We start from the raw sequence: 11,811 nt of genomic DNA, 5'->3' as shown, positions 1-11,811 counted from the left end.
AGTTGTAGAACTCTCAGCTCCACCTGCACCGTGCCTGCCTGGATGCTGCCATGTTCCAGCCTTGATGATAATGGACTGAACTTCTGAACCTGTAAGGCAGCCCCAATTAAATGTTGTCTTTATAAGAGTTGCCTTGGTCATGGTGTCTATTCACAGCGGTAAAACCTTTACTAAGACAGTGAATAATATAAATAATATAGTAATAATATAATACAAATATTTGAGGTGGCAGGATAATGGATGTTTTCTTTCCTAAACAGCTGAGGAGTGAAAGCATCGCACACCATTGTCCTGAGTGCTTTAAAGAACTACACCTGTAACCATCAAACACCGGAAGCCAGGTCATACATACAATACTGGTGGTACAAGATTTCAAAATGAGGAGCAGGCCAAAATCCTTAGGAAAAAGCACCACTGCTTATTTTTAAAGCCTCCTCAATAGTGAAAGTTATCAACCAAAGCATGCTTTTTAAAGTAATTCTAATTAGTAGAAACGAACTGGGGAAAACTTTGCGGATCAGTTGTCACAGGCTTTTGATTTTGCGCAAGGGCGGGTAGGGGTAGGTGGGGTGGAAGGAAGCTGGTGTTTCCAAGTCCTCAAACGGGCTGAGTTCCTACACAGTGCTTCTCTGAGGTTCAGGTCTTTTGGAACTCTGCGTCCCTTTGTCATTCGAAGCAATTCTGATAACCCGACCGACTCCTAAAGAGACGCTAGCATGGATAATCTCCCAGTGCAGGTCACCGACTCTGAAGAATTCCTAGCCCCTCGGGCTCATTCCTACAGGCTGCAGAGTCTGCACAGGGTAAACCGGGTTCCTCAGCCCAATCCCTTACTCTACCCATCGCAACTCCCGCTCTGAGGCTCCGTCGCACGGATACGCGCCGCTCGGTCCGCCATGGCGGGAGGGCGAAGTCCCGCCCCCGGAGTGTGGCGGAAGTGGAAGGCGCAGTCCTGCGACCGCGCGCGCTGGCTAGCCCGGTGCGCATGCGCTCTCGCCGCACAGGTTGGTCCTTCCCTCTAGTCACCTCAGGCTTCACTACCCCCGCCCCGCCCCTCATAGTGGCACTCTCGCCATCTTACCCCCCCTTCCAGCCTAGCTCAGTCACCTTTTCCCTTTCTACAATCTTTGCCCCCCACTCCCTGCCCCCTGCCCGTCGTGTCCCGGGGCCGCCGCCGCAGACACCGCGCCATCTCTGTCCCCTCTCATTCTCCACGCGGGACGCGCAGCCGTGCCTCCACGTGTCTTAAGCAGAGGTTGTGGGGCGCGTGGGGGCGGAGGGGAGTGGGGCGAGGTCATGGGGACGTCAGGGACGTGGCAGCCAAAGGTCTGGCCTCGGGGTGCGGGCCCAGCCGGTTGCAGGCCGCCGAGCGTTGGGTGCACCCTGGCTCCTCCCCGTCGTCCGTGGGCGTGAGGCGAGGGGAGCCTCGGGGCCAGGCGGAGAGGCACTGTTTCGCGTGTCACCCAGATGGGTGGGGAGTCCCTCAAGAAGGCAGCTCTACTTCTTGGAAGCTAGGTAGTGTTAGTGGAAGGAAATGTAGTGTGCTGGCTGAGGGACGGGGGACGCAGAGACGCTGCTGTCAGAGCTCGCCTCTGGGACCCCTGGGGAAATAAATCATTTAGTTGGTGTTGTGGGATGCACACGGGGATCATCATCACAACCTAGTTCTAAACTCAGGTTTATGGGAGAAGATCTGTGTGCTAAAAGCTCAGCTGTGATGAGCTCCAAGTTAAGGGAATTGTCATCTTGCCTTCTCTATAGAAAGTCAGGACAGTTGATGTGACAAGTGGTAAGAGTTATAGGGATAGTGGAATATATTTGATATTCAGACATGATCCCAGTAACAGTGTTGTTAATGTACACCCCGATTAAAATTAGCTTCGTGTCCCTGGAGTTAGTAGAAACTCAGGAAGAAACGGGTACATATTTATCTGGAATAAGACCTAGGTTCTCAGTATTTGTGAGGAGCAGTTCACTGTTAAAAGATTTACTTAAAGAAAGAAACAACTGGTAGAATTTCTGTGTGTTCCACAGAGGCGGGATTTGATTACTAAGGGACAGTTTCTAGATAATGCTTTGCACAACTAGACCGCACTTAACCATGCTATTGCAAGTTTCCCATCCTTCTCCCCTTGCACTGCACTAGGGAACTTTTTGCCAAGCTGGAAATGCTATACACTGTGGGCTACCAATATGGTACCCACCAGGTGCAGGTGACTCTTGAGCACTTGAAATGTGACTCTTGTCACTGATGAGCTTGATTTTTAATTGGTTAGTAAATTAATTACCATGTAAGTAGACACATGCATGGTGGTTATTGTATGGGATCCCACATGTCTGAAAAAAAATGGAGAGCTGGTTACAGTTTTTATTTAGTTGAGTTTTAAGCCAAAGAGGCCAGCTTTTGGGATATTTACGGTTTAAGGAATCATAATTATATTCCAATAATGCCTTTCGTTCAAAGCGTAGATCTGCTAGTATTTATTTACAGCTTGGCAAATCAAAGAAAAATACTCTGACTCTCTGGTTCTAAAGCTAATGCCAGATTTGGTTGGAAAGACAGCAGTGCTAGAAAACTAGACTTTTCTTTAATTATCTGTGGCTTCCATTGTCTTTGACCATTTGGTTAGTTCTTAGAAAAAAAACTGAACTCTTTTTTTATTGTTGTAGTTTCCCCCCCACTTAAAAACTGGAGATTCCACTTTAACTTTTTGTATTATAAAGCAGTTTAATAAATTATAATAGTAGCCTTTGAGCACTTTTTGAAATCACCTTAGTATCCATATTTAAACTTCCAAAGAGAAAAGTGAAATTTGGAGATCAATGTGTCATGAGGCCACTTTCTTTGGCATATGCCCAACTGTTTTTCATCTGAGTTTTTGTAAATCTTGAAAATAAAACTTTCCCCCTCCTTGCCTTTCTCTTGCCCTCTTCCCTCCTTCTTCCCTTTCTGTGCTGGGGGTTGAACCCAGGCCCTCCCACATCCTAAGTGGATGCTTACTAAGCTATGCGCTCAGGCCTTGAAAATAAGCCATAAGGCGGGGAAAAGAAATCCAAAACAAAACTCTCATGGTAGATTGTACCCAGAACTTCTGCCTGATATTTGTAAAATGTTGGCCTTGTCCTCAAGGCTGAAGATAATCGTTGGTTCTGGAATGGCAGCTTGAGGCTTATGAGTTACGTCATATACAGAGAATAGTTCATGGCATGCAGATCACACTGAGCTAGTCTTAAGTAGACTGGCTATCTTAATTTTTCTGGGATGGTCATGCCCCAGCCTACTTTAGTACTAGAGCTCCTTTCATATGATCAAACATGTTCCAGTTTAGACAGTACTAGCATGCCTCTCCCCCCCCGCCATTTTTTAGGCTAGTCAAAATTCTTTTTTTTTTTTTTGGTTCTTTTTTTTTTTTCGGAGCTGGGGACCGAACCCAGGGCCTTTCGCTTCCTAGGTAAGCGCTCTGCCACTGAGCTAAATCCCCAGCCCCAAAATTCTTAATATAGTCTTGGAATGATTAGCTATTTTACAGTCTCCAAAATACACTTGTTGAAAACAGTGACGAGGTCCATGCTGTTGCCTTTATTTAAGCCATATCTGGAGTAAGGCCAGAGAGTGACTTGATTACTTTAGCCACTGTCAGTTTAACCTTTTATGTTGTATAGACATCATGAGTAGTGTGATTGTTGGTTCTCTTTGGGGAAGAAAAAAAAAGTCCTTTGGTGTAAGGGGCTACAAATATGCCAGTACAGTAAGATCAGAAGATTGAGTGTTCCTGTTGAAAATGTTATTTTTGGTGAGGTCAGATAGTAAATCAACCAGAACCTTGCTTTTCATGTATTATCACTGATTTTGCTTACAGTTCCCTAACAGTAGGAGAAAGAATTCAGCCATTGCATTATTGTGTTGACTGAATTCATATTAACCAAAGAGGTTGAACTATTTTATTTGCTATTTCAAATGTCATCAGCTTTGCCACTGAGCCCTAGATGTCTCCTGTGGTCCTGCTAGCTTAGTCTTGGAAAGACTACCCCACACATAAGCTTCCTTTTCTGAGCTTGCTTACGGAGAACCCTGAAATGTCTTTAAAGAGCTGTGCCTTGCTTATGCTCACTGTCGTGTCTCACGAGAACAGAGCTCTTTGTGTGCACCAGATCTTGCTTAGTCATTATTTCATGAAGAGAAGTATTTTAAGTTTCTACGCTAGAGGAACTGAGGAAGAGAGGTGGCATGCATTGTCCAAGGTCACATGATAAGCCTTAGAGCCTGTGTTTGAACTCCAGAGCCCAGCTCTTTCCTGCTCCACTGTGGGTGGGTATAAGCAGATAGTTCCCAACAATGTTCACTGTGACAGACACCTTGTGGAGGTCTTATGAGTGAATTATGACCCTGTTTTATTTGTGTGTCCCTCGTATAGAGAGGATTCAGGACGGACCTCAGTGTTAGTCCCAGCTTGTGTTACTAAATAGTGGTGTGCCTTTGGGCAGTTCAAGAAACCCCTCTGGGCTGCACTTTCCTCACCTGAAAAATGAGGGATTTGGGTGAAATTGGTGATGTTCACACTGCAGTCTGAAGCCTGCTCACATCCTTTGGTCCCTCCCTCCAGTTCACGTCTTTCAGTCTTTGCCTGTTGTTTAGCCATGTGCCTGCGGTTTTCTTTTAAACAAAGAATATCTGAACAAAGCATTTGCAGTTACTAGTTTTTGAGATGACATAATGACCATGTCAGCCTCTGACTGCAATGGTTTTAACTCTTAGAGTATCAATAGATAGGCATCTTTTACAAATGAAAGCTATAGGCATTGTTTTTGTTTGATGATCTTAGTTAAGATATATGTCTACATAGGTCAAGTTGTCAGCTACTTGGAATCAAAGCTCTCCTTTTTTTCCTTTTTGTAAAGGCTTTGTTTTAATTATGAACATGCACACATCGCTGTGTGGGTTCCAGCAGAGGCCAGAGGCGTTGGGTCCTCCTGGAACTAGAGTTATAGGAACTTGTGAACCTTTGATGTGGGCTCTGGGTCCTCTGGAAGAGTACTGTGTTTCCTTAACCACTGAGCCATCTCTCTAGCTTTACATTAAAAAAATAAAATAAAATTAGACCTTTAACTAGTATTTTTAGTTTTTCCATCAGTGGCGGGGAAATTCTGGCCTGGTAAGGTGATTGTGGGAAAAAAAAATGTGAGCTATTACAGCAAAAGCCCCAAACCATCAATTCTTTATCTCTTGCCATGAGCCACATAGTGCTTTAACCCCATCAGATACTTGTTGACTTGTACATGTTTAATACTAGCTGACATCAGATTTCTCCTAAGGTTGACTATTTCTAAAGCACAATTCTAGACTAGAAAAGAATTGTAATGCATAAAAGTACCCACTCATTAAAAAAGAGAGAGAGAGAGAAAGTCTTGTTTAGTGTTAAGTCACTATTAGGATTGTTACATAATGGTCAGATTCCCTACACACTTGAAAAACAACTATCGTTGATCACCCGCTTTTAAATAAACACAGCCTTCTTTGATGTTGGCAAAGTGCATTGGCCGCAGCGTTCGCCAGTAAGGACAAAAACATGTAATAGATTCCCCCATGTCTGTGTAGCAGAGAGCTCTGATGTCTGTGAGTTAATGGTAACTGTTCGTGATTGGCCAACAAGGATATGGAAATGTCTTGTTATTTTGTGTGTGTGCGTGTGTGCGTGTGTACGTGTGTGTGTCCACATTGCTGGGAGTTCAACCTCATGACTCATGTATTTAAGGCAAGTGCTCTGTGATTGAGCAATAGGTCTCTCCCATTCTGTAAAAATTTCTTATTTTAAGTCGAAATATATTTTGTGAATCCCCATTGCATTGTGCTCCTTAGAACACCTTTGTGAGACAGACAGATGCTATTCCTGAAAGATGGCAGACCTGAGAGGTCAGTTGATGCTAATAGCTTCCGGTATATTGGTTAGTTAGGTCTTTAAATAAAGTGGACATGTTCAGTCAGGTGTGGCGATACATGCCTCTCATCTCTGCAGTTAAGAGGCAGAAGTAGGATTGGAAGCTTGAGGCTAGCCTGAGCTACATAGGAATTTCAAGGCCAGCTTGTGCTATAAAGCAAGACATTGTCACCAAACCAAGGCAGGCCAAACCAAATCAAACCAAGCCAGCTCCCTCACTACAGCATTCAAGACATGAATTTGTCAGCCTTGCAACATCTCCCTCCTTTTAACACTTCACACTTTGTAGGACACCCTCCTCTCGAGGGTCTAATAGTTCTCTTCATATGGTGTTAACTGAAGTAGTTTTTTTCTCATTCCCACCCTTCTGCTTCCTAGCAATGGTGGTATTTTTAATTAGGTTCCAGGGTTCCCAGCCTCAGTGTCATTTTCTTCTTCTCACATACCCAGTGTCTACACCTGCAAGTTATCTCTGCATTCTGAATATGTCCTAATCTCCACTTGCTACCATAATCAAAAATGCTGTCATCTCTTGTCTAATCAGAACCACTGACAAACAATTTCCGCAGCTTCTGCTTCCCTGGGTCACACCCTTGCTTATAGGGAAATCTCACTATGGCTATCTTAAAAAAAAAAAAAGAAAACAAAAACAATCCACACGTTCAAAAGTTCTTCAACAGCTTCATATTATCATCCAGTAAAATTTCACCTCCTACCTTCAAGGTCATTGTAATATACTTCCTTCTTGGGACTCTCAGATCTTACTTTCTATTGCTTTTACCCTCTACCCACTCCACTCTACCCACAGTGGTCTCAGGATCTTGTTCTCGAAAGAGGTTAATGAGCACCACCTCTTGCATTTTTTTCAGGTTTTAGGTTAATTGTCATCTTGTAGTTGAAATCCATGTTTAATTTGTTTTTATAGCACTAATTCAAATTGTTGTTGAGTGTTACTCCTCACCTGTGATGCATCTCTCTGTCTCTCTCTGTCTCTGTCTGTCTGTCTCTCTCTCTCTCTCTCCCCCTCCTTCCCTCCCTCCCTCCTTCTAGACATAGAAAAATGTTTGGCTTTTCGTAAGTGCCTAATAATTGTGTATAAATAACCCAAAATGCATATAGTTTGGGCTTTAAAAAAGACATTGCCAGTGCCTTTATGGTAAGAAGGGGGAATAGAAGACACATTACTTTTTATAGAAAGTGAAGGGAAATAAATCAATGAGAAGTTTCTGTTTCTGTGTCATGAGATGCAGTTACCTGCCAGTTGGTGGAGGAGGGATTCAGTATGGGACAGAAGCTTAGAATAAAAATAATTCACATTCACTAAGATATTATTATCTAGTTGTGATGTTTGAGTTTCATGTTCAGTGGGACTAGATTTAGAATAATTTAGAAGATACATTCTGGTTATGTTTCTGAGGGTGTTTACAAAGAACTTTAACTGAGGAGGGAAGGCCCACCTGAATGTGGGTAGCACCATCCTATAGGATGTTGTCCCAAACTCAGTCCAAACGAGGAGGAAGAAAACCTGGAAGAGCAGCATTCATTTGTATATGCTTCCTGACCGTGGAGCGGTGTGACTATCTATTATTACGACAAACCTGGAACAGCAGCTTCTTGACAGGGGATCAGCATGACTATTTACTATTATGACCTCACCATCATGACTGACTGGATCCCCTCTAACTGTGAGCCAAAATAAATCCTTCCTTCAGTTGCTTTTGCCCGGCATTTTGTCATACTATTAAGAAAGAGAGGAGATTGGTACTTGAGAAATGAGGTTTTTGCTGTGGCTGGCTGACCCTGTGGCTTGTAGGCCTTTGAAACTGCTTTGTAGAAGGAATTTGGAAGTTTGGACCTTTTTGGTCTAGGTTACAGGTACCTAACCTTGGGCATTGGGATGCTATAGGCTTATATACAGATTCCCTTAACCTTTGGACATTGGGATGGTCCCCCCAACAAAACACTGGGGTTTCAGTTAAGGAACTCCTTCCACTGGTGATCTTACTAGGATATTCATTGCTACCTATGGGATAGTGTCAGTTCATAGTCTTAAGGTAGTGGCTTAGCCTGATGTGCTTGGTTTTAAACTCTTCCAGTTCTTTCTCTGATTCCTTCAACGGGGGCCTAAAGGATGGGCTGGGATATGGAAGGGGGATGCTTGGTGAAAAAAACTGGAATGGGATGCTGAAGTGAAAGAAACTAATGTCCTAGCTCATGAGATCTCTAATGGAAAAGACGATTCTGTCAGGAATTGGACTAGTAGCTGCCACCTGGACTGTATTCTGGCAAAAACACTGGCTCTGTTTTGCTCATGTCTAGAAAACATATTATTCTGCACGCTATAGAGATTTTATAAGTACTCTTCACCTTTTGAGGTTTTGCATTTGTAGTGATTGATCATTTGGCAACCTTCATATCAGTGGTAATTTAGATTTGATGTAACTTGATTTTTTAGCAATAAAACAAAAATGGAATATATAGTAATGTTGACTCACCTATGATTTTTTTTTCTGACTTTAGGTTTTACAAAACATTACAAATTATAAAAACATATTTATATTCTGTGAGATGATAGGCTATGACATATTAGAGTTGAGACTGTAGATGGGACTAAATCCCTCAACAGTGATATAGTAGAAGAGATGGCCATTTCCATTATGTTGGCCATTAGACTTAAGCCCAGATTTTGATATTACTTCTAGGATACAGAAACTACTCAGAGTCTTTGAGGTATATAATGAAAAGTATTTTTCATGAATGTCTTCTCAGTCAGGTGGTCAACAAGAGTGTGTTCTCTAATGGACACCCAGCGACATTTTGCATGATTTCCTTCTGGGATGTCCATCTTTACCCTTTACCACAATGAGAACCTTTGTGTTTGGTAGCAGTACTTTACAATGAAAGGAATTTTGCGTGCATGGATGCATATATACATCCACACATATATGTTTAAATGAAGTAAACATAAATTTTTATTTTCTGGAATGGGAATTTCCAGATGTGGCGCAGCATTGGCTATTGGTTTAGTGATCTGGTGAACGCAGTAGTAATCAGAAACGAACTTTTTCCTGGAGTCCATGTTTAAACTGGCATGCTGAAATGATCTGGGTTTCGATCTGCACATCTGAATTCATTTTGTAAAGTATGGCAAGCAGCTGCATCTCGTAGGAAAGCTGAAACAACTGCAGGACATTAACCCACTGAGAAGATTACAGTAGGTTTTCAGTTCCATGTTAACTGTACTTATTAGTGAAAATTGACTCGAGTGCTTCTGCTTTTAACAGAATTTTTTTTTTTTTTAATGTCTAGAAGAAAGGAAATAAAGCATTGGAATGATAGGACTTTGATGTGTAAAGAAGTTAATGTCTAAAGAAGTAATTATCTAAATCATCAAACAAAATGTGGGTCCAGGAAAGAATTATTTTGGAGAGTCTAATGAGCTATCAGCTCATCATGCCAAGAAAAATGTTATTCACCTGCTTGATTTAGAAATTAAGTAACTTGTCTGGGAAAGGCTGATCATGTTTGTAACGAATTTGGATGTGGACCCTTTACCTCTTACCAGTAAATACCCTCAACAGGAAACATTTATAATGGGGAGACAACTGAACAAAAGCTGGGCATCAAAGTGGGGCCTGGGCCTATCTTGCTATAAACTGGCACTATCAGATATGCCCCCTTTAGAGAGTTAGCAAGGTGACCAGATTTGAAACTGAAGAAAGGGACACATTGTTTCAGCAGTGTCTCACTTAAAATGGCTCAGTGATTAAGACTCTGCTCTTCCAGAGACCCTGAGTTCAATTCCCAGCAACCACATGGTGGCTCACAGCCATCTGTAATGGGATCTGATGCCCTCTTCTGGTGTGTCTGAAGATAGCTACAGTGTACCCATGAATAAAAGTAGCTATGTAAAACTTTAAGTCCCCCGTCTTCCATTAGCATTAAACTTAAAAACAAAGTTTTGGCCATAGTATAATTCCACAGAATGGCATACGTATCAAATGTGAAATGGGTCAACTCAAATTCTGATTTTGAGAGGCTGATGTTAATACGTTATCCTTGAGGTTAACACTTCTCCAGGCTTTGTGTTGGAACCTGGAGAACCCTGACAGAGGTCCTTGGAAAGGGGAGACTGTTTGTTCTGTGTTTTGTTCTGCTGGTCTGTTTGTACAAATCTGTGGTTCTTGTTTTCCCCTAGTCATGGACTGGGGGTGTGCTTTTTTTTTTTTTTTTTTTTAGTTTCAAGCTGGAGTTTGAGGGTACATGGCACATGCCTGGAATCCCAGCGTGTAGGAGGTAGAGGCAGGGAGGCTACCTACCAAGTTCATTGCCATCTCGGAGTACTTGAGACTGTCTCAAAACCAAAATGGAACAAAGGACTGTTTCCTTTCTTATTTTGTTTATAAAAAATAGTAATTATTTCAAAAGTCTTTGTGAAAATCAGAATAAATTTAGGCTTAAAGGAAAGTGATAATCTTTCTTAGCATTAGGTTTTTTTATGTGTTTGGCTGTAGGTTCAGTTTGAATGAAGTTTCCTTGTATTCCCTGTCTTTCAGAGCGCTCATGCTTGGTGCCCCCTCCCCCCCTTTTAATTCTAGCCTGGGTCCTAGGACACTCAGCATAAGTCCGAGGAGTATTGGGGTATTTTAGACATAATCACATATAAGTATGTCTGCACACTTAGTATGCTATAATTAAGGTGCTATTTGCTGTAGATCTTTGTGTCATCAGCTTTTCAAAAATGGCCCATCTCAGGCAGTTGAGGACAGTAGCTTTTTCTGTAGCATACTTTCATGGGTCCTGTCCTTGAGGCGTGACCCTTATTTAGATTCCCTTGGTGACTTTTTATCATATTTCACACATTTGATCAGATTAAAAGGATATATTATGAAAGTGAATTTGACAGCCATACGGAGAAGGAACTAAGTGTGAAAGATGAGTTTGTAGAAGGCCATGGTGGCAGAGCAGGAGGGGAAGCAAGTTAATTTCTTGTCTTCTCGTACATCATAGAGTACAGGGAGTATTAAAGATGAGATGGATTTTTAGGTAGAGTTCCTGGCAGTTGGTGTCAAAGGACTTTATAAAATTTTTAATATTTGTTGAATTTTGGAAGTCTCTTAATTAAACAACCTGTTTTCAGACTTGCATTTTTGAAGTAAAGGTATTCTAAATTGATATAAAACTTTTGTCAGCTCTAGGGGTGTTTTAAAGATCTTTATTTTAATAGCTAACATTTATTGTGCACTCACTGTGTCAAGATTGTTTTAAATTGTCCTGATAGTCTTTAAAAAGTAGGACCACTGTTCACATTTTAAAGACAGGATAATGGAAGCAAAGAGAAGTGAAGCAACCTCTCTAAAGACCTCACAAAGTGGCAGAGCTGGGACTTGAACCCAGGCCCCTGAAGCCAAACATTGAAATCAGGTCTTTGGGCAAGACTTTCTTTTTTACTTCCTCTCACATCTTTCACAGTAATCGGGTGAAACTGTTTTCTTTTGTTACTGAGAGTCTGGCCATCAGCCAGAGGGCCTCAGGAGTCAGCCACCCCATGTAGACATTGTGTGATTTGCCAGGAACTGTGTGGGGAAAGCTAATCAGTGACACAGACGCCCAAGGAGATAATGAGCTCTGTCTTTGAGATGTGCAGAGTGGGAGAGTGTTTTCCATAGTGTGCAGAGAAGCCATGCACAGGATCGAGCCGAAAGCTTCTACTTGGGAAGGTCTTTCTAGGCTGAGGTCTTCTGTCTCCTGTTAGTATAGGCTGTGCTCAACTCAGCCTCCCCAGCATCTTCAGGTCAGATGTCACCATAGAAAATTCTGTTCGGCAATTGCTTTCTGCAGTGGTGTGAGCAGCCCAGGCCTTTGTGTAGCACTA

General features: G+C 42.2%; 1 protein-coding gene across 3 annotated transcripts in view; it reads left to right on the top strand.

Annotated features, from left to right (window-relative positions):
• The first annotated feature begins 982 nt into the window (after window positions 1-982).
• Window positions 983-11,811, top strand: part of Supt3h (SPT3 homolog, SAGA and STAGA complex component) — a 326,190-nt gene continuing 315,361 nt past the window's right edge. For 2 of the 3 annotated variants that reach the window (XM_032900680.1, XM_032900678.1), the window contains exon 1: window positions 1,030-1,255. The gene's annotated coding sequence lies outside the window, so the exon portion shown is untranslated. Of the gene's footprint in view, window positions 1,005-1,029; window positions 1,256-11,811 lie in introns of those variants that run through there. The other variant, XM_032900679.1, reaches the window with a different exon arrangement.

Source organism: Rattus rattus, chromosome 4 (genome assembly GCF_011064425.1).
Source record: "Rattus rattus isolate New Zealand chromosome 4, Rrattus_CSIRO_v1, whole genome shotgun sequence".
NCBI classification, from domain to species: Eukaryota; Metazoa; Chordata; class Mammalia; order Rodentia; family Muridae; genus Rattus; species Rattus rattus.
The sequence above is the reverse complement of the archived record's forward strand: the minus strand, read 5'-3'. Positions and strand labels throughout refer to the sequence as shown.